This window comes from Oryctolagus cuniculus, chromosome 20 (genome assembly GCF_964237555.1).
Source record: "Oryctolagus cuniculus chromosome 20, mOryCun1.1, whole genome shotgun sequence".
Taxonomy (NCBI): Eukaryota; Metazoa; Chordata; class Mammalia; order Lagomorpha; family Leporidae; genus Oryctolagus; species Oryctolagus cuniculus.
Genome location: NC_091451.1, coordinates 44,446,411 through 44,472,948, shown reverse-complemented (window position 1 = coordinate 44,472,948; position 26,538 = coordinate 44,446,411). Strand labels below are relative to the sequence as shown.

General features: G+C 52.3%; 1 long non-coding RNA gene, 2 other non-coding genes and 2 pseudogenes across 22 annotated transcripts in view; all 5 read right to left on the bottom strand.

Moving 5' to 3' along the window:
* The window catches only part of LOC103346390 (uncharacterized), a 115,481-nt gene that overhangs the window by 71,728 nt on the left and 17,215 nt on the right, over positions 1-26,538 (bottom strand). For 16 of the 20 annotated variants that reach the window (XR_011384959.1, XR_011384962.1, XR_011384960.1 and 13 more), the window contains 2 exons: positions 26,242-26,375; positions 23,809-25,751 (listed from right to left, as the gene is read on the bottom strand). This is a non-coding gene — a long non-coding RNA (uncharacterized lncRNA). Of the gene's footprint in view, positions 1-1,390; positions 3,806-23,808; positions 25,752-26,241; positions 26,376-26,538 lie in introns of those variants that run through there. The other 4 variants (XR_011384968.1, XR_011384972.1, XR_011384955.1 and 1 more) reach the window with 4 other exon arrangements.
* LOC138847353 (small nucleolar RNA SNORD113/SNORD114 family) lies at positions 2,088-2,163 on the bottom strand (annotated as a pseudogene).
* LOC127487892 (small nucleolar RNA SNORD113/SNORD114 family) lies at positions 4,364-4,440 on the bottom strand (annotated as a pseudogene).
* Positions 8,833-8,904, bottom strand: LOC127487888 (small nucleolar RNA SNORD113/SNORD114 family). The gene has a single exon (XR_007915157.1). It is a non-coding gene; the product is annotated as a small nucleolar RNA SNORD113/SNORD114 family (small nucleolar RNA).
* Positions 26,061-26,116, bottom strand: MIR370 (microRNA mir-370). The gene has a single exon (NR_162619.1). It is a non-coding gene; the product is annotated as a microRNA mir-370 (primary transcript).

Genomic DNA, 26,538 nt, shown 5'->3' with positions numbered 1-26,538 from the left:
TCACCCGCTAACTGCTTTTCTAAATCACTTATGGAATGCTGTTCCTTAAAGAACCTATAGAAGCTTAAAGAGCCACCAAAACAGAATGCAAACACTGGCGTTCCTCAGTGTGTACGTGCGCCTGGTGGGCCCACAAACCTTCGCGCTCCTATGGAAACAGCGGCACAAAGGCTGACACAGCCCCAAGTGCGGGACGTACACTGCTGCGCCAAGTCTCCTGGAAACTGGCGGGGACGAGAGTTTATGAATTTGCTCATTGATGACATCTGCCCGTGAGCCCGTCTCCAGTGGATAAGCACCCTGAATGATACCACGTGTCCTGATGTCAGGACTCAAAAAAGTAGCACACTACCTCAATTTAGCATTTATTTGCTTAAATAAAAATCGCTCAGAAATTGCGTTCGTAATAGGCATGGCTGCATCAGCATCATCCCATCATCACTCAGGCTTTCTCAATTAATTATTCCACCAATAATGATTTAGGCCAACGAATTTCTGTTTCCTCAGTAAAACAGCCAGTCAGCAACCTGCCTCAATACAGAACTGAAACCAGTGGCCATATGCTCCTTAACGAAATGGTAAGAGCCTTAACTGCTGATTTGTTGAAAGTAAGAACCCACGTGTCATCCAACAGTTCAGCACACGCGTGCAGATCTTCGCCATTCATCATGACTGACACATGTCATCGCTAGTGGGCTGGTTTCATCATAATAATGCAGTTTGTACCCCAACCCGCGACAGCCCAAGAACAAGGCTCAGAGACTTACTTGTCACCCAGAGGGCAACACATTTGCCTCTTTGAGACCGACCTTGGAGCTGCACGTGGGTTTACTCAAAATTCTTCCTTAGGAAAACCTGTGACACTCATCCTTATTGTTTCACTTATTGATTAACTGACTGATAGTCAATAAAAGTGAAATCACAAAATCCCACCCAGAACATCACAGGGGTCCAGGCTCTGGAGCCAGCAGGGCAAGGCGCCCGGCTGCAGGGCCGTGCTCCCGGCCCGGGTCCTGTGCTCCCTCTGTCAGCTCAGTGACAAGCGCCGCCAGCACTCCTGCCAGCGCCTCCGGGGTGCTCCTCAGCCGTCCGCGTCCTCACCCGCTTCTCTAGGCAGTTCCTGGCGGAGACCTCTACCCACATGGGAACGCTTACTATATCAGTGACAGCCCAAGTAAACATTCAACTATTCCGAGAAAAGTCAACTCACTTCTCCTTCCTTTGTGCTAATTTATACCAAGCGTTCTGTGGTTCCTAACACGTCCCATCACTGGCCCGCACTTGGAGCGCTTTATTTATTGTATGCATGTAGACATTTCTCCCTTGGAAAGCCTTCAGCTAACGCCCATAACAAACAATCCAGACGGAGAACACGCACGAAAGGACTTACTGATGTCAGTCTCCACGCTCCTGACCCAAGAGAACAGTGCTTCATCAAACGATCGAGGCAGCTGTCCCGAGGTCAGGCTGGGGAGGGAAAAGTAGATTCGGGAGAGATTTAGATGTTTTCTTAATGGGGGGTAGTCAAGCAGAACTAGAGTACAGCAAGTGTTGGCTCAAAAACGCAAATTTTTGTTAGCTCAGTATTAACTTTTAGTTTTGAATATGTAATAGGTATCGTGGAGTCCACTACCTAGCCCAGCTGTAAGATCTATGATAATAACAAAGATCTGCTCAGTAAGCACCAGTTAAGATGATTACGTGAAGTACTGGCCGATGCAAACATTTTCCCTTAATAAGAAAAAGTACAGAAACAAAAGAACTGTCTTCACTACAGATTCGAATTTGCTCCCTATTACAAACGTTAGATTCCACCCCCTCATTGTACCCCGGATTCCCAAGTGCAGTTCTCTATTGCAAGTATTAGCAGGAAGGACACCTGCTTCACTGCCTTACGCTCACTGCCCCACTGGGAGGCACCTTGACCTTCCCTGTAGCTATCTCTCTCTGAGTTCATGCATCGACGCATTTGAAAGACTGCATCCTGCATCTCTGACACCAGGAGGCCAGAACCAAGCTCACTGAATCTTCCCAACTCCTAGCAGACTGAGTGCAGTTCTACAGAGGGTCCTGGCAGCCCGTCGGGCAGGGACCTCAGAGTTGGAGAGGGCTTCGTCAAGACTGTTGGATCAGATGCCTCCCCCAGTCCTCATCACTGGTCCAGGCCCAGCCGTCCAGGTCTCCACTCACTGACACCTTGGCAAAGAGACTCAGTCACTCACGGACTCACAGATAAGAAATCCCACAACCAGTGCTCTGTAAGCCACAAAACTGACAACAAGACGCCTTGACAGAGCCCACACCTACTCGGGCCCCCTTCCACACAGAGCAAGCGGACCAAGACCCACAGCAGGCGAGGGCTTCGGGGTCACACGCGAGGACCCGTCGGCGCCTCGCTCGCACTCAGCGCCTTTCCCGGGATCAGCGTCTGCCTGCACCTCCGTCCCCTCACGTGTGTGGTCATTAAAGCCGGAGCGGAGCCACCAACAACCCCGGAATCAGCACGGTAGCACACAACCGAGAAAACCGACACCTGCCCTCTCCCAGGCGCTGCGGCCCGACAGCTGCCAGGCTGGTACTTGTCGGGGAAGCACCGCATCCAGAAGTGCCACGGCGGGCACACGGCACATGGCACACGGCAAGGCCACGGCTGTGACTTGCACGTCCTAATCTCATGCTTCATTTCACCACTTATGTGGTTGAAAAAAGGTAGGAGGTGCGCACGGACGAAGCCGAGCCCGGAAAAGCCACTCTGATGTCTACTGACAGCAGTCTACGCTCCTGAAGTCCAGAAGCAACAGGGACACCACCTCCATGACGAGAAAAACGATCAAATCAGCTGTGCCGGCACCGCGGCTCACTAGGCTAATCCTCCGCCTGTGGCGCCGGCACCCCGGGTTCTATCCAGTCGGGGCGCCGGATTCTGTCCCGGTTGCCCCTCTTCCAGGCCAGCTCTCTGCTGTGGCCCGGGAGTGCAGTGGAGGATGGCCCAAGTGCTTGGGCCCTGCACCCCATGGGAGACCAGGAGAAGCACCTGGCTCCTGCCATCGGATCAGTGCGGTGCACCGGCCGCGGCGGCCATTGGAGGGTGAACCAACGGCAAAGGAAGCCCTTTCTCTCTGTCTCTCTCTCTCTCACTGTCCACTCTGCCTGTCAAAAAAAATTTTTTTTAATCAGCTGTACCGCTGACATTCTAGGGAGGAAAAGAAGTCTATTTCTAAAATATATGTCCCTGTTTTTCTAACGAAGCAAATTATTACAACTTGTTAAGGTCTATGTAGAAGAAGCCTAGGATTCTCCTTAGAATATCCGCCACGGGAAAGAACACACAACGGGATTCTCACATCACAACGTTTGTTCCTAACTGGTCCACGCTTTGCTGACTTTTTAGAAACAAATGTCAAGCTCCAATGCTGCGATGCCCTCACAGAGCAGTCGCGTCTGCTCTCCGCACACGGGACAGGAGCGCTCCCAGCGCTGACCTCTGCCCGCGGCCACTCCCTCACCAACAACAGCACGCTGGCTTCTGCTTCTTATGATTTACTAACAGTCAGTGGGAGGGAAGACTGGACGAGCATCCTCTGCGCGCCTCTCTGCCTGGCTCTTACTGCACCAAGTATTTACAGGGGTCAGCAGTCTGCGACCAACACAGCACAGCCATTCTGGACTCCTGTGCACAGCGGGGGGACACTGACTATCCTCAGACAGATTTTAATGCATCCGGCCTCATCACATTCCTCAATAGGTACTTAATTGGTCTTGCTGGTTCTTGCATTTTTTTAAATTTATGGGTTTATTTGATAATAAATGTAAAGCCACCCCCCAAAACCGCAAACGCCCAGGGACAGTGTCGCTCCCCCTCTTCGTGGAGGAACGACACAGGACCCTGCGCTGTTCTTTCATCTGCTCGGCCCTCCCCGGGTTTGCTGCTGGTTCTTCCCAGGTTGGCTACTATCCCTTCCACCTCCGTGGAAGGGCGGTTCCCCCTGCCACATTCCCCACTTCCGCAGGGGAGCGGCACACCGCCGGCCGGCTCTCTCGGGGGCTGCACAGGTGTTCCCCTTAGATGTTCCTGGTGCATGCCGTCTCTCTCCTCCTTTATAGTCCTCCTCTGCCAATCCCAACTCGGCTGCCCACACGCCGAGTACGCTGCTCTCCTCCAATCAGTAGCAAGTCCTACAGTTTATTGGTTGAACTGGAGGCAGCTGTGCGGAAGCTGTTTACTTCTCTCCCAGCGCCATATTGTGGGAGAGCAGATGCATAGAATAAGTCTTAATTCCAGTAACTCAGTCCAGTCCGGGCTGCTCCCCACAGGACAGGGCACCCTGAGCTTACTTTCCAAAGAACAATTACGTCTCTGTAATCGGACCTCAGAGTCACATTCGGGTTTAATCAAAATATCCTGACTTCAGATACCCCATGGCACTCATCATCAGTCCAATCACGCGGTCTTCCTCCGCGCCTGGCTGGTTACTGACGCGTGGCTCCGGAACAACAGCGCAATCGCCAACTTCTAGGAAGACGACTCGCCAGAGTGGCTCCGCCCTCACAGGCGAGACCTGCTCTGGCAATGGGCCTGGAGAGCACGGCGCACCAGTTAATGAACTAATTCCTAACCAACAGCCGTGTCTCCTGCCAAGTCCACATTCACCCCCGGTCCTTCCGTGGTGTTCTTTCTAAAGATGGTTCCACGAAACGTGACAGAACCACCATCTTCTGGCACGCCCGGTGTCTTCCCTATTCTCTTGCTTTGCTACACAGACTCATAAGCCAGGCCCACACCAACAGAGAAATAAACACGAGCGGTGAACTGTGGCTATAAAGCTGAGCAGTTCTGAAAGTAAACAATTAGTGTCTTTTGTATCCCTTCAGTTGCCCCAAATTAGATGAAACATATTTTTGGGTTCATAACACATTCCCGTCCCGGGTCCATTCTGCTGATCTGTATTTCTGCAGACAGGAGCTGCTTTGAACGCTAGACACAGGCAACAGAGCAGCCGACCGCGGACGTGAACCTGCGGTGTTAACTTCCATCGCTCTGTGTGCGCTACCCACAGAGCTAATTGCCGAGATCTGGCTTCTTAGAAAGTCGGCCGGTCACCCGCACGCCCCGTGGCCACTGCAGGGGAGAGGCCAGCGTGGACGGCGTTTGTGCTTCTCAGTGAACGTCAGTTCTGTGCATCTAAACCGTTCGTGTTTCTCTCCTCACTGACGAGCATCTTACTTAACACTGGGAGTCACCATTCAACCTCCCCACAGAAGGCGGCCTTGTGGCCTCAACCCGCACAGTGAACACGTCGTCTTGCACGCACAGTGAACACGTCTTGCACGTACAGTGAACACGTCGTCTTGCACGCACAGCCTCACCCCACCCAGAGCGTCTAGGGAGGAGTGATTTCAGAACAGCTGCAGGACGCGGAAGGAGAACACAGCAGGGCTGATGCTGCCCATATCCAAGATGGACTGAAAACAGCGTTAACACTGCAGCATTGCCAACAGAGTAGACAAACAGGTCAACGGGACAGAAAAGAGAGCGCTGAGACAGACCCACTGTAGTCCACGGATCGTTGACAAAGCAGCGGAGGAGGTGTAGTGGAGCCAGGACAGTCTTTGGACAAACGGTGATGGAATTACTGGGAAACCCACTTGGGAAAAAAAAAAGTGAATCTCGACAAACTTCATGCTTTTCACGAAATTTAATGCCAAAGGGATCACCGACCTTGATGTAAAACGCAAGACAATAAAACTCCTGGAAGGAAACGTAAGAGAAACTCTAGATGACCGTGGATTTGGAGACGATACAAACCAAAGGCACCATCTGTGAGAGGAAGCACTGATACACTGGGTCTCGTTAACAGCAACCTTCCTGCTCTCCAGCGAAAATTTCAAATGAACAAAGACTGAAAAAAACGCTTACAAAGACCAAAGTGATAAAGGACTCAGCGCACACAAGCTGACCCTCAGAAACTCAACTTCACCCACAAAGATGCAGGGGAAGCTCCTCCATGCAGTGTGCCATCAGGGAAATGCAAATTAAACCAGCAGGTGCCGCCGCACACCTGCTAGAGCGGGTCAAAGTTCAGAACGCAGACAGCACTAAATGCCGGCAAGGATTCGGGGCGACCGGAAACAGGCTGGTCATTTCTTCCAAATCTAAACACACTCCTACATACTGCACAGCAATCACACACCCAACGGAGTAGGAAACTTACGTCCGTGCAAACACCGCACACACCTGTTGAGAGCAACTTCACTTCCAATTGCCCAAACCGGTGAACTACCGAGACGCCCTTCAGTGGGCAAGCGGATGCACAGACTGAGGTTCATCTAGGCAGCGGGCTACTGTCCAGCACTACAGAGGAATGAGCTGCCACGTCATGAAGTGCCACAGAAGAAACTAAAATGCATATTCCTCGTAGAAGAAGCCAACTTGGAGCAGTGCACACTCGGACTCCAGACAGCACATTCTGCACAAGGCAGCTGCAGAGGGGATCCAGGGGCCGGAGGCCGGGCGGAGGGCGGAGAAGCGGGTGCAGCAGAGAACTGGGGCAGGAGGGCTCCGTGTGATTCTGCAATGGTGGGTGCCCGTCGTCAGACGTCTGTGGGAACCCACGCAATGCACAGCGCCACAGTCAGCACCGAGGAACTGTGCTAGGGGTCTGGGGTGACCACGGTGTGCCCGCCGTAACAAAAGCACCCCTCTGGTCGGGGCTGTCCATGGACGAGAGGCTTAGCAGGACGAACGCGGGAACCTCCTGTGCCTGCCACTCCAGGCTGCTGGGAACCTAAACCTGCTCTAAAGTCTTAGAAAGACGCGGGAGCATTCAAGCAACAGCAAGCAGCTCCCGAACAAAAATACTGACCTTTACGTAAAGCTGCCAGAACTCAGCACTGCCTACTGATGAGCCCTGACCCTTACTTTATGGCGTACTTTCCTCCCCAGTAAAATCAGAGCCATTCTCATCTTCATATATTTCTTTTAATCATGCACTGACGTACAAAGAGTATGCACTCAAGACGCGTAACAGACCCAAAACAAAATCTTATTCTAGCTTCTGCTACGTGCTCATTGCCCTCGAAATAATAGGGTCGTTGTCTTTTTCTGAACTCAGAGCCACAGGGCCTAATAAAATTTGGTCTTGGCTCAAAACTCTTTCTCCAAGCATTTGCATTCTTGTTTACTGACTTATTCATTAACCCACTAACAAGAATAAAATCAACAGACGCGAACCCCAACGTCCTCACAATAAAATCCATGAAGTGGCTGCGGATGACAATGCTTACAGACGGCACGCTTCTGCAGTGAACAGGTGCGTCCCGCACACGGCTCACTAACCCCACGCTTCTCAGCACACCCATACTCGTCACCCATCTATGCTTGCTCCATGACATTTTATTTCTTCGTATTTTAAATAGGATACAACAAATGACCACAAACAGGTCTTTTTAATTTTATTTCAATGAGTAGCCCTTTATTTCTCTGATATAAAACCTTCATGAACAAATTCCCCAAAATCAAGAACATAAACGCTGGCTATTACTTTAGATCCACTCCTGTCATTTCACATGCAGAATTAATGGCCCTGATTTTCACCATGGAGAATAATTAAATCAGGCATGGTACGCACACTGGATGGAATAATGCAGATTTAAGAAAGAACAGCCGACATTTAAATCCCGCCAGGGACACTTGCGGGATGGTACTAAGTTATTCAGAAGGCTTCATTTGGGTTGTATTTTAATCAGTCTGGCATATTACTGGCTCATCCACACCCAACACAAGAACCAGAAACGACTGCTGTAAACACGCCTCACTGTAGTCTCGAGCCCCGGGGCCACTCTGCCTCGCTTACATGCGGGGCCTTCAGAGTTTGCTGAAAACGACGTTACAGAGAGAGCTGCGTCGACTTCATGCTGAGCTCACGTCCCCCGTTCCTGAGGACCCTCGCACTCACTCACACACTCACGGCTCCACTCACCCCTGCATCCGGGAACTCAACTACACCCAGGAGTCTGACCCCACGTGGGAAGGGCCCAAGGACCCAGATGTTTTTTGTCTCTGTTGGATTTTTCCCCTTTATCTGAGTCTCAGTGAGGTACAACTGGATGAATGACGCACACTCTCCACCGGCCTGCACTCAGCCCCGTGTGCTGGCTCTGGGGGCAGAGTCGGCCCGGTGAACGTCTCCCAAGGTCAGGAGAGAAGCCTGACTGTTGCAATGCTGGCCTCCAGCACGCCGAGGCCAGGGACTCACTGAACACCCTCCGATGCACAGGACGACCCCACGCAACACAGAGGCAGCCCGCCCCGCTGCCAGGGGTGCGAGGCGGAGGAGCGCTGCGCTGCCCTCCTCAAAACAACTGCTGCAAAGTGCGGACAGATTTCTAGATCCACTGACCACACCAGCAACACCTGTGAACACAGAAAGTGCATTAGAGATCGGAACACAGCCTCATCACACCCAAGGCACAACCGAGCACGCAACATCTTTACTGTCAACAAGCAAGCCGCACCATTTAAACAGCACAGGACAAAAACACGGACTTCTAGGCACTCGTCTCAGTACGCTCCCTACCCAAATAGGTATCGCGTTTCATCAACTGATGTGGGGACTGACGGTTTCAGAAATGTACTCAAACGATGAACACACGACGTACTCTCACAACTAGGTCACACACGGTTCAACTTGTCTTCACCCATGTATGTGTTGACTTAATTACTCATCTATTAATTTATGCAGTGATGAACCTTACTTAATAGCCTGTGAACAAAATCCGGAGTTTTCCTAACTTGGCGTTTACTGCAGAGGCATCAGCTCGGTCTGTCTGCTAAGGGACCTCAGAGTTACAGGGTTTAATCAGAATCACTGACTCAGACACCCCAGAACGCTCATCATTGGTCAAGGCGGGCCACTCCTGCATTCGCCGTACCTTTGGTTTTCATTCATTGATTGAGTCACTTACAATGTGGAAGTCAATGAACACGAATCCAACACCTGAGAACGGCACTGGGGTATTACCGAGACCACCGCAAGCCTCTCCTACCACGACGGAGAAGCTGCGTCTTTTTGGCAATGGGTCTCAGCGTCACACACGCAGATGTCCACACTTGCCCCTCTTTTTACGTAACTCATCCACATCTCAAAGATACTCCACTCGTGGTACGCGGCCTCCAAGGGGACACCTAAGGGTCCACGCTCCCTTCCCACGCAACCGAACACCGTGGAGGAGAGGGGGGTGCCTCCTGGAGCTAGATCACCCTGCACAGTGAGGGCCCGCCTTCCTCTGTCCTCGATGGGCGTCTCTGGAGGAAGCGGGCGGCCGCACCGTGAGGGCACTCGGGCGTCCTCGGGGGAGCGCGTGGCCACCACAGCAGGCCTCCAGGGTGGGGCAGCCGGCGGGGACTGCACCTCCCCCCGCCCCTGCATCGTCCGCGACCTCACAACAGACTTTACACCAAGCTGCCCAGCGAGCTTTATAGAATCTGCGATAAACAACACACATTTACTGTCCGTGTTCTTTGCTACAGAGCAACAGGCAACCCTCATCCGAGAGGCCGGGGCCACGAGCGTGTCACGCGCTGGCATAGCTGCGTGCATACAACGAGGATCTCTCGGGGCTGGGACCGGGCCTGAGCACGGACTTCACCTACGTTTGCCACACACTTCACACCGCAGATGAAGTGGATTCCGTGGCATTTCTAGTGCACCTGCATTTGGACTGCAACCTGAGGCCATGTATGGAATTTTCCGCCTGTGGCATCATGTCGGCACTCGGGAAAAACCGGATTCCAGAGTATTCCAGGTTTCAGCGTTTCGGATAAGGGAGGTGCAGCCCCATGACCACCTGGCGCTTTCCTCCCTCTGCGCGGCTCCTCCCCTCTCAGGAAGCGACTGGCCACAGTCTTTCTCATCCACCACGGGACAGAGTAAAACGTAACATTAAAAACTTCCAAGAATGAATAAAACCCTCCGTCGTGCTGAACAGATGTCAGCGGTGCTGAGCGGGACTCCTCAGGCGCGTTGGTTTATTTCCAGAACCGGTCCCGGCAAGGCCTCTCTGCGTTGACACAGCTGAGTGCTAAACACGCTACCCACACCACCGATGCGAATTCGTCACCCAGGAAGCTAAAAACCAACATCTTTGCTATCATTGAATAATTAACTCAGCTACGGAGCTCTCGTGCTGGGAAGTAAAATGCACATTTTATTAAAAATGCAGCAGTGTGGCCTTAACTTCTTTTAATGGACTCGAGCCACGAGGGGCTAGACTAATCACAAATCCTGGTCCCTATCACGTCCTCATTACTGACTCAAGAATAACCACTTTTTATGTATTGATTTATTTACTGTTTAATTTTTAATATAATGAACACTTAAATCTACCGCTCGACACAGGAGCAATAAATGTGACTATTACAGCTATCCATCTAAAGACTCCCTAACCACAGCGACACCCCAGCCTCATTAATCTTGGTTAAGCGACCGTATCCGTGCAGCGCGGAGGCCGCGAAGCACTGAGCCAAGAGTTGCCCTAATTTACGCACTGACTGACTCACTTGTGGGTTTTTATTTAATTAGAGAATTTGAATATTCATTTTTAAAGAGAAAGAATGAAATTTACCAGGAAGCCAGAATTGAAATAGTAATCCACGCAGTCTGTCTAGAGGCAATTGTCACTTCACCTGTGAAAACAGATAAACCGTTATGCCTGCTCCGTGGGCCCTGCTCCTTCCTGTCCCCGCCTGGGGTCTGAGCTCACTCACGCGCTCACTTCTCGTGGTACAACGAGAGGAAAAGCCAGACCCTGGACCTGCGCAGCGGCAGATCCCGGGACCTGGCCACGCGTTCACTGCCGCCAATAAAACAGGATCCTCTGTGTTCGTTAAAAAAACATCCGGTCATAATTACTCCTGCCACGCTCACAACAGTAGCCCATGCTTGGCCCTGGCTTCACAAAGCAGTTGGCCACACGACCATTTTTAATGTAAATGAGTTCTTTCTTTTCTTGAAAAACCAATAGCCAGCTAGCCAGCACCAATCCAACACACTAGCGTGGACTCTCACAGAAGAGGGTGTGTCCACTATGGCCACCAGTGAGGAAGTTAAGTTAGGGGCTCCACGCTTCCGAAACAGGCGTGACGGGCGACGACCCTTGCTGCACGGCAGCCTGCGCACCTGGCCGTCACTCGCGTGCACGGGCACCCACCCCTGTGCGGGCGCACTTGTCCCACGAGTCACGACAGGGAGAGCTAAGCCGCAGATCAGCCTGACTCTCGCCCCAAGCTCCTCTCTCTCAGAGGAACTAAGCAGGATTATTCTGCCTAATAGATCTCTAATAGTCAAAGCTAATCTCTAAGTAATTAGTAACCAGTATCTCAGGATACCTGCCCCTGGACTCTAATTGACGTGTTAATCTTCCTTTATTTACATTTATGTAGTATTTGTTCACTTATTGATTCTGTAAGAATAACTGATAAATTCTCACTTAATTAAAAAGCCCAGCGACACCCTTGGACAGTATTAGTGATGGTCTGCACGCCCACTGCCCACACGGCTGACAGACGAGGCTGCTCTCTGCGACACGGACTCACACATACACGCTCCTGTGTTCTGCACACGCAAGTTCACCAACATCCTTCCTTCACTCCAGCCCCGGGCCCACCAAGGGTCGGCCCCCGGTACGACAATCACCGAGAATCCCAACTCCCAGTCCTCCCTCAAGGAATTCACAGCCTCGGTGGCCACCCATGGACGAGGACTTCAAATGAGTCAAGGCAAACGGAAAACGGAATGTGAAGCAGCCCCAAGCACGCATGAAACACCCAGCACCGTTTTTACTGGATTTCAGTAGGACTGAATCAAGTTCATCGTAAATCCCAGTTCTGAGCCCACTCTAGTCCTTGGTCCATGCTAGTGTTACGTGGCCTTATTTATGAATATATCCATTTATTACTCTGAAAAACCCAGGCAGCACCCGTAAACCAACCTCCCAGCCCAAGAACATTAAACTCCAGCTATTACTTACATAAATCTCTTCTCTCCTTGCCCACAGAGGTAAACGCCAAGACCTTTAGCATTGGAGAAGGATCAGATGAGCTGCACTAGGTTCACTTGGTGACGTAAACGAGACTTTACAAGGAGAGAGCGAGCCTACAGTTAGAGGCTTTTTAACGGAAGTTCGCTTTTGATATATGTCACAAACTCAGGACTGCCCAGGAGCGTCACTCCTTGTTACGGACTTATTTTTAAAAATTAGTAGCAGAATGAGAGTAAGAGCCACAAATATCTGCCTGAATTCTCCCTACCAGCAGATTTAACAGCTGGGCGATGGCTCCTCATGGACCCCACGTGTACAAAACCAGATGACGTCAGTCTGTCTCACGGCACACACACTCTCACCAGCGATGCACAAACACTTCCGTTTCATATTCTAGGGCCTCCCCTCTTTATTCACGTGTATAATTATACATGGAATAAGTTCATTGCTCATTTTTCTAAATAACTGCTGCATGCAAATTATCCCCAGGGGGATGAACCCCAAGCTCCGCTCCTCTGGGCACCATCTGGGAACAACGGGAGAGATCACTATCGCTGGTTCATAACACAGGCCCCTCTCGGGCCCTTCTGCCTACCTGACCCAGAAGCAAGTGCATGCCTTCGCTCCGTTACGGCAACGGCGCTAATAACGAAAGCCACAAGGGACCAGAGTGCCGAGCTTCTGTCCCTGCGCTCATGGACCACGGACATAACCGACGGAGTCATCTTCTCCGAGCAAGGCAGTCGCATTCACCCGCGCCCTGGTCACATGGCACAGTCCCTATACTGGTTTACGTTTGGAATCTATCAATGGCCAAAACAGCGACTCTGCCCACCACCCACACTGTTCTCTATGGACTTCACCCCGTGGTCCCACTCTCTCCCTGTGAACATCAACGGGCACACATGGACCACTCACATCCCATGCACCACCTCGTCCATAGCTGGCCCTCCCCTGAGATTTGACTGCATTCATGCAGTAGCTCACAACGATGTCTAAGTGCCTGGGAACCCACAGACTCTCGGCGCGAGCCCCTGAGTAGGAACGCCTGCCCACGCCCTCTGCCCACGGAAACCACTGACACGCCGGGACTTGCGGCACCTGCCGTGGGATTCTTCTTCCGTCAAGTCCGGGGAGCCCTGGTGAAGCACAGCCAGGCTCACACAGCTCAGTCCACGCTGCGTCCGCTCCATCACACAGCTTGGGAGCGAGCTTTCCTCCTGAGCGGACCAGCCAGAGCAGCCTGGCGGCCGCGCAGAAAGCCAACGCCGACGCCTGCTGCGGCCGTCCACGGGGCTGGGGCTCCTTACGTGCTGCGCGGAGGGAAGCGACTTCACACCGTAAAGTTAAACCAAAGAATTCACAACACGCTCTGAGGAGCGGTCCGCACGTGAGGACACTGACCTCACCAGGCGTCTGTCCACGCGGTCACTGACTGACCTACAGCAACACAATTGCGACCTGGAAGCGACCGACATCCAGCGACCACATCCCAACCTAGCCTGAACTCCTGCTGCGAGCTGCCCTCCCTTACAGGGAGTAACTGGGTCTCTAATGCTCGTCCGAGTTTAGGGCTTCATCAAAACTGCTGATTCACATACCCCAGAACGACTCAGCACGGGCCCAAGCTCAGCACTTTCTCTTAATTTGTTTATGTGTTCACTGTTTATGCCTCATTGATTGTTTTCTTCCTGCTTTCACCAATTAAAAAAAAAAAAAAGAAACACAAATAAATAATCAAAGCCCAAACCCAGGCCTTTGACTATTGCAAGAGGCAGTTCCCAGGTGGATTTCCCAGAGCTGCTGGAGGGGCTCGCTGCCTGACTGGCCCTCGGCACCGCACGTACAGGTTAATCAATAGCCTCGCTTCCTGCCGTCCAGGTTTCCCGGCCCGCAGCTCCTGCACCAGGCATCCCGTTTTCTCGTGCTCCAAGGGCTGTACCCACACAGCCTGCCAGCCTCCTCCCCACGGCCCCCGACGGCACAGGCATCCTCGGAGGCGCTTCCTCCTCGGAGGTCTGGAGGCCGGCACAGCTCTGGCCGTTGCAGCCACTTGGGGAGTGAACCAACGGATGGAAGACCTCTCTCTCTCTCTCTCTGCCTCCTCTCTCTGTGTAACTCTGACTTTCAAATAAAATAAATAAATAGCAGGAACAACGCATCCAGGTGCTGAAAAAGATGTTGACGGCAAAGAAGAGTCACCTCCTCCCCTCCCTGGAACAACGCCTGAGTCTTGTGTTTCAACAAGTGAGCATAATACACCTGCAAGATCTGAGTGGAGTGACCTTCCAAATCAGCAACAGTCTGAACGAAGTCTGGAGGCTTGACAACCCCTGCAGATGAAAAGCATGACCACCCAGCAGCAAGTATTCACGCGGAATCTTGTGCAGAATGTCCACCTGTTTTCAGTGACAAGAAAGATCAAATATCAGAAAGTCCAACAGAAGCCACAGATAATGGTTTCGTAATCGCTGTGGAAGGCCTAAAGGACCAAGAGATCCGCCTTCAGAATGGACATGATTCAGGGAGCCAAAAGACACTTTAAATTAAACTGGAAAATGCAAGTGCCACCAAAAGCCAGATTTACAGTATTCCATCTTTCAAATGTGGGACTAACAGCAGTGTAGTTGTTACCTTAATATTTTTTGCTGGGACCATCTACCTGCCTTATACTACACTTAGGAAAAAGTATTACGTAGGGTTTTATTTTGTAAGTTCAAGTATTAACTGCCTTAATGCCTTTTAACCCTGTTGCAGCGCTGCTTGTAGACATGTTAATATAGTAACACTTTTATGATAAATTGACTTTAAGGACTACTCTTGCTGTTTCATCATGTATGCATTATTTTCTGTATGTGCAGGGCAAGTTGGTATATAATTTGATCAAGTCGCAGTCATAAAATATTATTAACAGAAGATGTAAAAATTTCGCATGGTCTAAATCTTTGTGTACTTTATTTGTAAATTATTTGCCCTGAAGTTTTAGAAAATAGTTTCTGAATTTTAAAATTGCTGGATTCATGCAGCCAGCATTTCAGGTTATCAGAGATCAAAGACTGTAATAACACATTTTGTAAATTGTAAGCAAAAAGTTATTTTTATATTATATACTTTCTAATTGTTCATCTTAATTGTCCCTGTTTTCAACTAGTCATGGAGATTCAGTAAGTGCCTTGGAAGTCTCTTAGCTGGTGTGTGTTACTCTAATATCTGAACTCAAATGGGATTAGAAGACTATCAGATTATATGTATGTTTCAGAATATTTGACCTGCCATTAAAACAACAAAAACAAAAAAAATTCTTAATAAAATGACACGCACTGATCTAGACACAACACCGACTTTTAGACCCGCGTGCCCGTAAGTTCCGACGCAACAGGAGCAGCCTTGACCTATTTGCGTCCTGGGACTCGGCTTGGCAGAATTATGCTGGTAATAACGGACGTCCAGTGCATCCTCCCAGGACCGCCCAGTTGTTACTCACTGCTGTGTTTCTTCACATCCAGAAATAACAGAATCCGAGACCCACGGTCACAAAAGCCCAGGGACAAGGGGTCTGCACACCTGGCTGCAACTCCTGTCCCGCTGAGGCGGGGGACTGGGCTCCTTTATAATGACCCTCAGAATTACAGTTTCATCTACAGCCCCGATTTGGACGCCCGGGGACCCAGGATTGATTTAAGCTTGGGACTGTTTTTTTCTTTATTCATTTATATATTTGTTTATTGATTTATTCATTGATGGACTAATAATTATGTAATCAGTATTCATGAATCACAGCAAAGCAGGAATTAATTTCTGTGAGTAGGTACTAACTTCTCTGTTTACACTAATTTCTCCCAGAATGAAAATTCTAAATCCCTGTATACAGTGCATCTCCCTGTTGTGCAGACATTCAGCTGCCTGCTTTATGCAATTCTACACCCACGTGCCCATGCCTGTCCTACACCCACACCCTGTGCCTGTCCTACACCCACACCCTGTGCCTGTCCCACACTACACACTGTGCCTGTCCTACACCCACACCTGTGCCTGTCCTACACCCACACCTGTGCCTGTCCCACACTCACACCCTGTGCCTGTCCTACACCCACACACCCTGTGCCTGTCCTACACCCACACCCTGTGCCTGTCCCACACCCACACACCCTGTGCCTGTCCTACACCCACACCTGTGCCTGTCCTACACCCACACACCCTGTGCCTGTCCTACACCCACACCCTGTGCCTAACCCACACTCACACGCTATACCTGTATACAGTCACACCCTGTGCCTATCCTCCACTCACACCCCTTGCCTGTCCTACACCCACACCCTGTGCCTGTCCTACACTCACACCCTGTGCCTGTCCTACACCCACACCTGTGCCTGTCCTACACCCACACACCCTGTGCCTGTCCCACAGCCACGCTCTGTGCATGTCTACACTCACACCCTGTTCCTGTCCTACACTACACCCTGTGCCTGTCCCATACTATACTCTGTGCCTGTCCCATACCCACGCCCTGTGCCTGTCCTACACCCAAGCCCTGTGCCTGTCCTCCACCCACACCCTATGCCTATCCCACACTCACACGCTATACCTGTATAGTCACACCCTGTGCCTGTCCTCCACCCACACCTGTGCCTGTTCTACACTATACCCTGTGCCTGTCCTACACCCACACCCTATGACTGTCCTACACCCACACGGCTGTGTCTGTCCCACACTCACACCCTGTGCCTGTCCTACATCCACACCTGTGCCTGTCCCACACTCAAGCCCTGTGCCTGTCCTACACACAAACCCTGTGCCTGTCCTACACCCACACCCTGTGCCTGTCCTACACTCACACACCCTGTGCCTGTCCTACACACGCACAATGTGCCTGTCCTACACTCACTCCCTGTGCCTAACCCACACTCACACGCTATACCTATACAGTCACACCCTGTGCCTGTCCTCCACCCACACCTGTGCCTGTTCTACACTACACCTACAGCCTGTGCCTGTGCTACATTCACACCCTGTGCCTGTCCTACACCCACACACCCTGTGCCTGTCCTACACTACACCCTGTACCTGTCCTACACCCACACACCCTGTACCTGTCCTACACCCACACACCCTGTGCCTGTCCTACACCCACACCCTGTGCCTGTCCTATACTCACACGGTCTGTATTTGGCTCTCTTTATTCAATCTTTGATTTGTCCAAAATTTTAACTATTAAGCAAAGGACATCTAGGAACCTCTCATTTTACCTTACTGTCAACATTTGCTACCTTTTTGTGTGTTTTTTTTTTTTCTCGCCAATAAGTTGGAAAACCAAATCTTTACTGAAGACAGAATGTGGAAATCAGTGAAAAAAAGACTATTAATCAATTGAAAAAATGAATGAAGCACCCTTTTCCATCTATTTTAAGTGTATTTATACATTTATGCAACTTGATAATTTAGCCACTGACTCCCTTACAAAATAATAGCCTAATCGACTACCAAGAGCCGTGGCCGTCTAAGATCCACCCCCGACGCCAAGCTCACTTCCCACACACTGGTGTCTTCTGCCGCGGGTTTCAGTGGGCCCCACATGGGTTAACCAGCACCTTTACTCCCTACCTTACCTGCAGTCAGCGTTGGCCACGCTTGAACCCGTTCCACTTAATGACTTCCCCAGGCATTTGTTCATGTAAGTCATTTTCTTTAAATGAATAAAGACGAGGAACACCACTGACCCAATACAACTGCAGTGGCTGTACACACATCTGTTCACCTGTCCCCAGCCCAAAGAGGTTAGGCAGCTTACACCGTTTACGGTTTGGTTGCCTTATAAAAATATTTAAAACAATCCTTGTCCCAAACATGCACTTTAGTATACTGTTGTATTTTAATTCACTTATTTACTTTTAATTGACTCATTCATTGATTGAGTTGATGATGCGATTAATACCCATAGATTAAAAAAAAAAAAAGTTATGTGAGTATCTCATGGGACTACGGCAGCACCACACAGTAAAATATAATGCAGGACACAATACACTCGATAGAAGCTATATTTTTTTAAAAGCAAAAGCAGGTGAAACTGATTTTTGACTATGTATCACACTCTATCTAAAATACTAACATTACACCATTTAATCGACATCATTATACATGTAACTTAAATACACAACACTTAAGCACTGAATCTGATGCAACTGTCGAGACAGCTTGCATCTCCTTTCAGGCGAGTTTTCTCGATTGAGTGCTCTTCACGAGACCCCCTCGCAGTTGGCTGCGTCACAGCCCAGCGCTCAGCAGGCACCCGGCAAGCGGCCACTCTCGCGCACAATGCGTGTCTGCAGGCTTCCGTGCCCCGGCAGTAATGCCGCTTTCTCTCCGCAACAAAACCACCCACATTCTTGCTGGCCAACAATCTCACACGTGTCGCCAGGCCACCTCGAGCCCTCTATCTCTTAACTCGTCTGTATTTCAAAGATGACACAATAAGCTGTTACAAAAACTCTGCGATGGAATACCAATAATAGCTGTCAGCCTTCCCGTGAGTTACCTCTCGAGCGGGAACAGCACAGATCTCTATCGGTGGAAGACTGTTGAGATCGACAATGGTGTACAATTAACGTGGAATATCAAGATGCCAACGCCACAAATAAAATGGCCTTACTGCATTGTTCATGAAAGAGCGCTAAATTATGATACTTGAGATCCTCGTCTCGGATCGCATTCTCGTAAATGGATCTGTGCACCTCCTGCGATATTTCGAGTACATGGAGGGAAAAGTTCATTGTGCTGCAAAACACTATTGAAATGCATGCACACGGGGGCCTTCAACGAAGTTCATGGGAAACGCAGATATGAAAATGCTGCATGGACTTCAATTTTTCTTTTGCTGTAACTTATCTTTTAATTTAATTTGTCCACATTTTTATGAACTCTCATAGTAGGCTGTTTGTATCCTTTAGATAACAGAATCAACACCCATGAGCAAAGCCCCCACACAAGGAACAAGAGCTCTGGGTGGACTCCAGCCCCCGCCCCGCCCAGCCGGGCTCGCCCTCCTCGCTTCCGTAACAGCCGCAGCTGACTGGCTGTGGTGCGCTCGCTCTGCCACTCTGAAAGCAGGCCTGGCAAGGGTGGAATGGATCACAAAAATACTGGATCATCACACCCACTTGCACAGGCCGGGCTCCACCTGGGCCAGGGCTGGTCTTTCCCGCTCTCGACCCGCGCTACGGGTCCAGTCACACCTCTCAGTGATGTACGTTTCAGTCATCACCTCCATCGACACCATGGAGTCGAAGACCAGAAATAAGAACCGGAGCCGTCGCCCCCCCATTCCGCAGCCTCTCTGCCCCTCCCCTGCGGGCAGGGAGAGACCGCAGCCGGAGCTCCCCCAGCACCTGCCCAGCACGACTTCGAAACTCCAGTGGAGGGGGACTGGGCTGTGCCCTCCACACTTGCTCTCTGCAAATGGGAGTGGGGGCTACAGGCACTCTGCCCGGAACACACAGCCTGCCTCCTCTGTGTGCTGGCAACTGAACACAGAGACGGCACAGCCAACCCAGAGGGGACTGCACTCCATCCTCGAACGCTGGGCTACAACCCTGGCTACGCACGGCCGGGAACGAGTCACCTGTGTGGGTGGCTATGAAGCGGATAGCCCTCCCCACTTGGGAGAAACATAGCGGCTTATGTCACTGTCAGCAAATGCTCCGTCTCCCTCCCCCCCTTCCCCGTGAGAGGCAACACGTCCCCCTCCGCTGACGATGCGCTGGGCCTAGGCCGTGCACCGCCCAGTGGAGTCTGTGGGTCTTAGCCCACGTGCGAGCACAGGCGTTAGCGCGCTTGGGTGGTCTCGCCCGCCTGGCCTCTGGGGCCAGGGCCTGGTCCCCGTCACATTATCACCATTACCCAAATTGGGGACACCAGCATTAGTTAACCATCTTTAGTGGCAAAGGCCATAACAATACCATGAAACCACTATTCAGCTTATCAATGACTTTTTCATCTCCTTACACAAAAATACAGAAATTTTAAACATTAGAGAAATGTTAATAACAAACCTGGCAGCACACGTTCAAACGACACTAAATAGATTATAAAAATAAATGAGGGTGTTGGTGCTGTGGAGTAGCGGGTTAAGCCTCCGCCTGCAGTGCCCACATCCCATATGAGCACTGGTTCGAGTCCCGGCTGCACCACTTCTGATCCGGCTCTCTGCTGTGACCTGGGAAAGCAGTGGAAGATGGCCCGAGTGCTTGGGCCCCTGCTCCCGTGTAGGGGACCAGAAGGAAACTTCTGGCTTCTGGCTTCGGATCGGCCCAGATCCAGTCGTTGTGCCTTTTGAGGAGTGAAACAGCAGATAAAAGACCTTTCTGTCTGTCGCTCCCTCTCTCTGTCTATAATTCTGCCTCTCAAATAAAGAAATAAACCTTTAAAAAAATAAATCTTCATGGTAAATGGAATTAAAAGATAAAATTATTTCAAAAAAGACTTTTTGCCAGTGAAACTGCATTGTTCAGAACTAGATTCATGATAGGATGCGTCTCACGGGACTCTGTGTCACCAGCCTGTAATGATCCCTCTTTAATTAGTTTATGTATTTACTCATAGGTGACAGTCCCCGAATCCTGTGAACCACTCACCAATACGACTGATTAGTGGGGTGGCCCCCAGCCACATGTGACTTTAAATTTAAAATAATAAAAGGGAAGCCAAACAAAAACCGGTACATCTGAGCCACAATTCCAGCGCTCAGTGGCCACGTGCAGACAGCAGCCACCATGTTGGACACAGCAGCCCTGCCGTGCAGAGTTCCGTGGGACAGTGCTGGGATGCGCTCGCCCGCGGGCCAGGTCGGGAACGCTTTCTGATGAACCTCACCAGGTAGCCACGACCCCCAACTCGTGGGAGCTGCCGTCAGTGGTCTACTGGGACCCTGACTCATCACGTAAGGAACCGTCCACGCACAACCGCAATCCCCATCTCTCCCCGCAAGGACACGAACATTCTCTTTCATTCCTTCATGCTGCTTTTTTTTTTTTTTTTTTTTTTGACAGGCAGAGTGGACAGTGAGAGAGAGAGACAGAGAGAAAGGTCTTCCTTCCGTTGGTTCACCCCAAAAATGGCCGCTACGGCCAGCGCGCTGCGTTGATCCAAAGCCAGGAGCCAGGTGCTTCTCTTGGTCTCCCATGGGGTGCAGGGCCCAAGCACTTGGGCCATCCTCCACTGCACTCCCGGGCCACAGCAGAGAGCTGGTATGGAAGAGGGGCAACTGGGACAGAATCCAGCGCCCCGACCGGGACTAGAACCCGGGGTGCTGGCGCCGCAAGGCGGAGGATTAGCCTAGTGAGCCGCGGCACCGGCCTTCATGCTTCTTGCCCGAGGGAATGTTTACATGGACTGTGCACATCCACAGCGAAACACAAAACAGCTGTGGAAGGGATGAGACAGGCCAGGTTATTTTTATATGGTCAGGCAGACAAAATTAAAGCAACCACAATCCTTTTATCCTCGGACCATTCTCATTGCCAGCCCGTGCTTGGTCTTTTATTTATTTTATACCTTTATGTAGTTATTTATTTTTAGGACTAAAATCAACATCCAACACAGCACCGTGCAAACCAAGAACTCTGACCAACTCCTTACCCAACGCATCTCTTACACAGACCTGGACGAATCAATTCCAGGATGGTTAGCGCTACGTTTTCGTCCAGTTTTGTCTTGAGGTCTCTCTCTAAGACGGTGGCTACAAATTCTGGCCTTGGCCTGACAGGCACCCAGGAGAGGTGGCTTGGCCGTCACAGGCCACATATTTGTCCTGGTGGACAGCCTGGTGCCCAGGGTCTCACCTGTGGCCTCGCCCAGGGACGGCGTTCGCACCGGCAGATGCCCTGGGGGCTCCCGGCTGAGTCCGGTTGATTCCAACCCGGACAGCAAGACAGCCTCTCTCTAGGATCCCTGACCGAGTTAGGTTCAGGGTGTTGGCAAGTGTAGACAGAGTGGGCACAGCACAGGGGACGCAGGTCTCAGCTGCAGTTCCCCGGGAGAAGGCCATGAGCCTCACAGGGACGACAGGGACTGTGGCCCAGGGCACACAGCAAGCAGGCTCCCTGCACGGACGTGAGTGGGGCGCAGAGCAGGCCAGGGGAGCTGCCCGGGCCACGCAGGCCAAGTGGGCTGTGCCCGAGTCAGCAGGACGAGCAACACCAGGCCCGCTTCTGGGTCCGTCCCAGCGAGGGCGGGGAGGAAGGGGAGAACTGAAAGCCGTGTCGAGGGTGGACCAGCCGGCTCCGGACGAGAAAATCCGAACACACGCCAGACGGACGCCGGGGCGCTGCAGGACGGCGAGATCCACAAGATCGCCCTCCCGCTCTCACCGACGCGTCCTTCGAGAGCTGACCCGTTTCTGAGAGCCCTGGACTGTCCAGCCAGAGATGTGAGGAAGAGGGGGCAGGCGCCCGGGACGCCCGAATCACGTGAGCACGGCCTGGGCTGGTGCCCTGGTCCACTTCCAACCCAGATTCCTGCTGAGCGGCTGTGAGGGCCCGAGGAGCCGGGGGCCTGCCACCCACATGGAGACCCTGGCTCCTGGCTTCCGCCTGGCTCAGCCTCTGCTACTCTGGGCCCTTGAAGAGCAAACCAGGGGATGGAAGGCACCTCCCACTTTCTCTCTCTTCCAAATAAATATTAAAAAAATTAAGACTACCAACCATTACTTAACTTTCTTTGTAAGTATCCTATCCAGCCATATGAAGCCCAAACGTCTCCAAATGCCACGGTCAGGCCAACGACGGCGTCACCAAGCTCAGCACAGCGGCCAGAGAGGCAGGGAGGCGGTTCTGCCCGACCCTCGGCTGCTAGACTGACTCACAGCCTTGCCTTAGGAGCGCCCTCCTCCCTAACCACTGAGCCTTCCACTCTTGCTTATGCGTTTGTTTTAAAAGTCCATGAAAGAAGACCCACAACACAAAAAGCTCCAGTGCCACGTCTCCCTGCGGGGACCGTCCTCACTGAGGGGCATCCCAAACGCCACCAGGAGAAGTGCCAGCACTGCAGTGCACAAACTAACGTGGAATCAAAATCACGAAACGCTGTAGATACGTTCACTGTCTCCGGTGTGCTGGGTGTGTCCTTGTGGGTCTTGGGCCATGGTATGTTGCCTCATTTAGTCCACGCCTGATCCCCTCTGATTTCATTTATACATTTCATTAACAAATCCATAACCTGGGCCGGCGCTGGGGCACAGTGGGTAAAGCCGCCGACTGCAGTGCCAACATCCCATATGGGCACTGGTTCTAGTCCCAGCTGCTCCACTTCCCATCCAGCTCTCTGCTATGGCCTGAGAAAGCAGTAGAAGATGGCCCAAGTGCTTGGTTGGGCCACCAACCATACATGAACCCATCACCCAGGTCAAAGACAAGAAAGGAGGGAGGACAGAACACAAGACACACGTGCAGACATGTACAGGAGGGGAAAATGCGCACACGAAAAAACTGCTGCATCAAGGCCAACTCCTGGTGTCACCCGGTGCAACGCCTTGCACACAGGCAGATGACGTACATGAAATGTCTGATTGTTTTTTCTCTTTTCCTTTGCTCATTTTCCGTACAGGGAGCAGCCTGGAGGTACTGTCTGTGTGGTGGAGCTATGCCCAGTGGCACTGGTTTAGGACAGTCTCGTGGCTGGCCCGTGCTCGGTCATCTTTGATTTCATTTGCGTGTCCACTCAGGTTTAATAACACGACCCACCCGTGACCTGACCACTCAGCCTGCAAGCAACACTGACCTGCACTCCACGGCTGGGCTCGGGGCTCCTCCGCCACAGGGCACAGCAGGGTCTCCGTCCGAAGAGGGGTCCTTGCGTCCACTCCAGGGTCCCCGTTCTGTGGACACGAGGCAGATGCTAAGAAGACTAACCAAACCTGGTCTTCTGGAACAACCACGAGGTCAGCAGAACACAGTCACCCTGATTCACCACTAGCCCAAATGCAGCATTAACACCTGTAGTGTTATCTCAGGACGCACCCCTGCCCCGCCCCAATCACCAGCAAGGCCAGGGGGCACTGGGAGCACCAGGGGACCCAGCCCAGACCCAGACATGCAGAGTAACGCCAGCCTGCGGCCCAGGCACGCTCACGGCTCCCCCTTCACCCTGTTTGCCGTTTTACTTACTTTTCACACACAACAAACAGGCAGGCAGCGGCACTAACCCAGGACAGAAATGCTGCCCAGTGCCTCCGAGCCCTTCTTATCCAGAGTGGCTTTTGACGGCTCGCAGCTGCGCACGAGAGGATTAACCCGGGCCCGAGGTCATGAAACTTTAAGTTCAGCCGCCTTTCATCCTGCCGCTTCCTCGCTCACCGAATTCCCCTAAGTGTACCGCAGACACTCCACACCGGCCTTGGGCCCAGGCCAACGGCTGCCACTGCTTCTGCCCACAGCAGGCTTCCTGCCACCCACAGCCCCACTCCCTACCAGCGGGGTTCCGCCTTCTAAACCGAGTGGAAAGATGGCTGCCTCAGGTTGGAGGGCAAAGGACGCGGGGAGCAAAGAGCCCAACCCTGAGCGCAGCCACGCTCAGTAACGGCGTGCTGTGCACCTGCAGGGCTTAGGGCCTCTCAGCACACCCCCAGGAACAGCGCTGAGAGCAGAAGGGGATGTTGACGAGCGAGCTCCCTGGACGAGTGGGAGCCCCCGGACGGAAAGCCGAGCGTGGGCACTCTGCCATCGCTGCTCCGCGGGGCCTCCTTGGCGTGGCTCACACAGTCGCGCATTGGGACCTACGCAGTGGACGCCCATGAAGCCCCGCTTTCACCTGCCCGCGGTCACCTCCTCGGTCAGGGAAGCCCCCGCGTGCTCCACGTGCGGCACACGGGCCTCAAAGGAAGAGAGGGTCTCGCGCACCTGCTGGTTGCTCGTGGCAGCTCGGCGGCCCTGGCTTCACCACAGTCCTCCATGCAGAACACATCCTCACAGCTGCTCCAGGCAAGGCCGCGGTTACATGAGGTCTTTATTCTTTTCTCATTTTTAATAAGGAAATTGACAGCCGCTGACCATCCTGGTCTCTTTTCCTATGTCCCTCGGTTGTGCAGAATTCATCACAATCCTTCGCTCTCGACCCATTCCCATCCTTGCCCTGGCAACACCTGTCTTGTCTCACTGATTATTAAAACCACTCATCAGGGCCAGCCCTGTGGCATAGTGGGTAAAGCCGCCGCCTGCAGTGCCGCATCCCATATGGGTGCCGGATCGAGACCCAGCTGCTCCACTTCCGATCCAGCTCTCTGCTATGGCCTGGGAAAGCAGCAGAAGATGGCTTAGGTCCTTGGGCCCCTGCACCACGTGGGAGACCTGGAAGAAGCTCCTGGCTCCTGGCTTCAGATCGGCACAGCTCAGGCCGTTGCAGCCAATTGGAGAGTGAACCAGCGGATGGAAGACCTCTCTCTCTCCCTCTCTCTCTCTCTGCCTCTCCTCTCTGTGTAACTCTTTCAAATAAATAAATCCATAAAAAAAAAAAAAAAAAAAAAAACTACTTGTGACAAGAACCTGCATTCCTCACCTCTCACCCAACCTGTCTCCTACCTTAGAATAACGCGATCAGCAGACCCTACTGCACACCTCCCTGTCTCTCCGGCACGTGTAAGATCTCAGCGCGCATTCGCGTTCTTAAACAAATGCTTCCCGGGGTCAGTGGCTCGCTGGGCCTCTGCGGGAAGTTTCAGCTGAGCACTGGAAAAAGTCACAGCAGAGAATGAGACACCCAGGCTTAACGGAGAACACGCCCACGGGGAAGGGGTGGGGCGGGGCCGTGACTCGAACCCAGAGCCTCCCGTGCTCATGGCCACAGGGCAGCATGAGCCCACGGCTGGAGTAACTATGCTCGCACTGCAGAGCCCACCTCAACCCTGGCTAGGGGGTCAACGCCCGCGCTGAGCCTGCTTCTCCGCCCTAGCCTCAGTGCAGCCGGGCAGACAGCCCTCCGCCCAGTCCCTGCCCCCTGCCGCAGTGCCCGAGCTGTGGTGCTAGGCAGACAGACTGACCAGGTTCCACCCCAGCAGGCACTCAGAGCCGTGCAACTGCAGAGACGTGACCTGGCCTCTCTGTCTTGTGCCCCGGCTTGTGCGATTTGTAGAATGACCCTCCCGGGTACAACACGAGGGCGCCCAGGACTCCCCACTAGTCCTCAGGACCCCTGCCCGCCCGGCACCCCGCCACCCACCCCGCGGGCCCGGAGAGACACAGTCGTCTCGACGTTCAGGCCACGCCGAAGCTCTCGGGAAGGGTGGGCTTCAGGCAGGAAATCGGTGGGATCTGTCCTTTCCTGGACACGGCATCAAAGCTTGAGCGAGTGCCCTGGAAAACAGAAATCCAGCTAACGGGATGCGCTTTGGAAGACGAAAATTCAATTCATGAAACGGGACTGCTCTCGGGGAGTCTCCGCGGGGTCTGGGTGCTCCAAGTGTTTCTGGGATCCGGCCCGTACCAGTCGCGCACTGCCGGCTTCCTCACCGGCCTC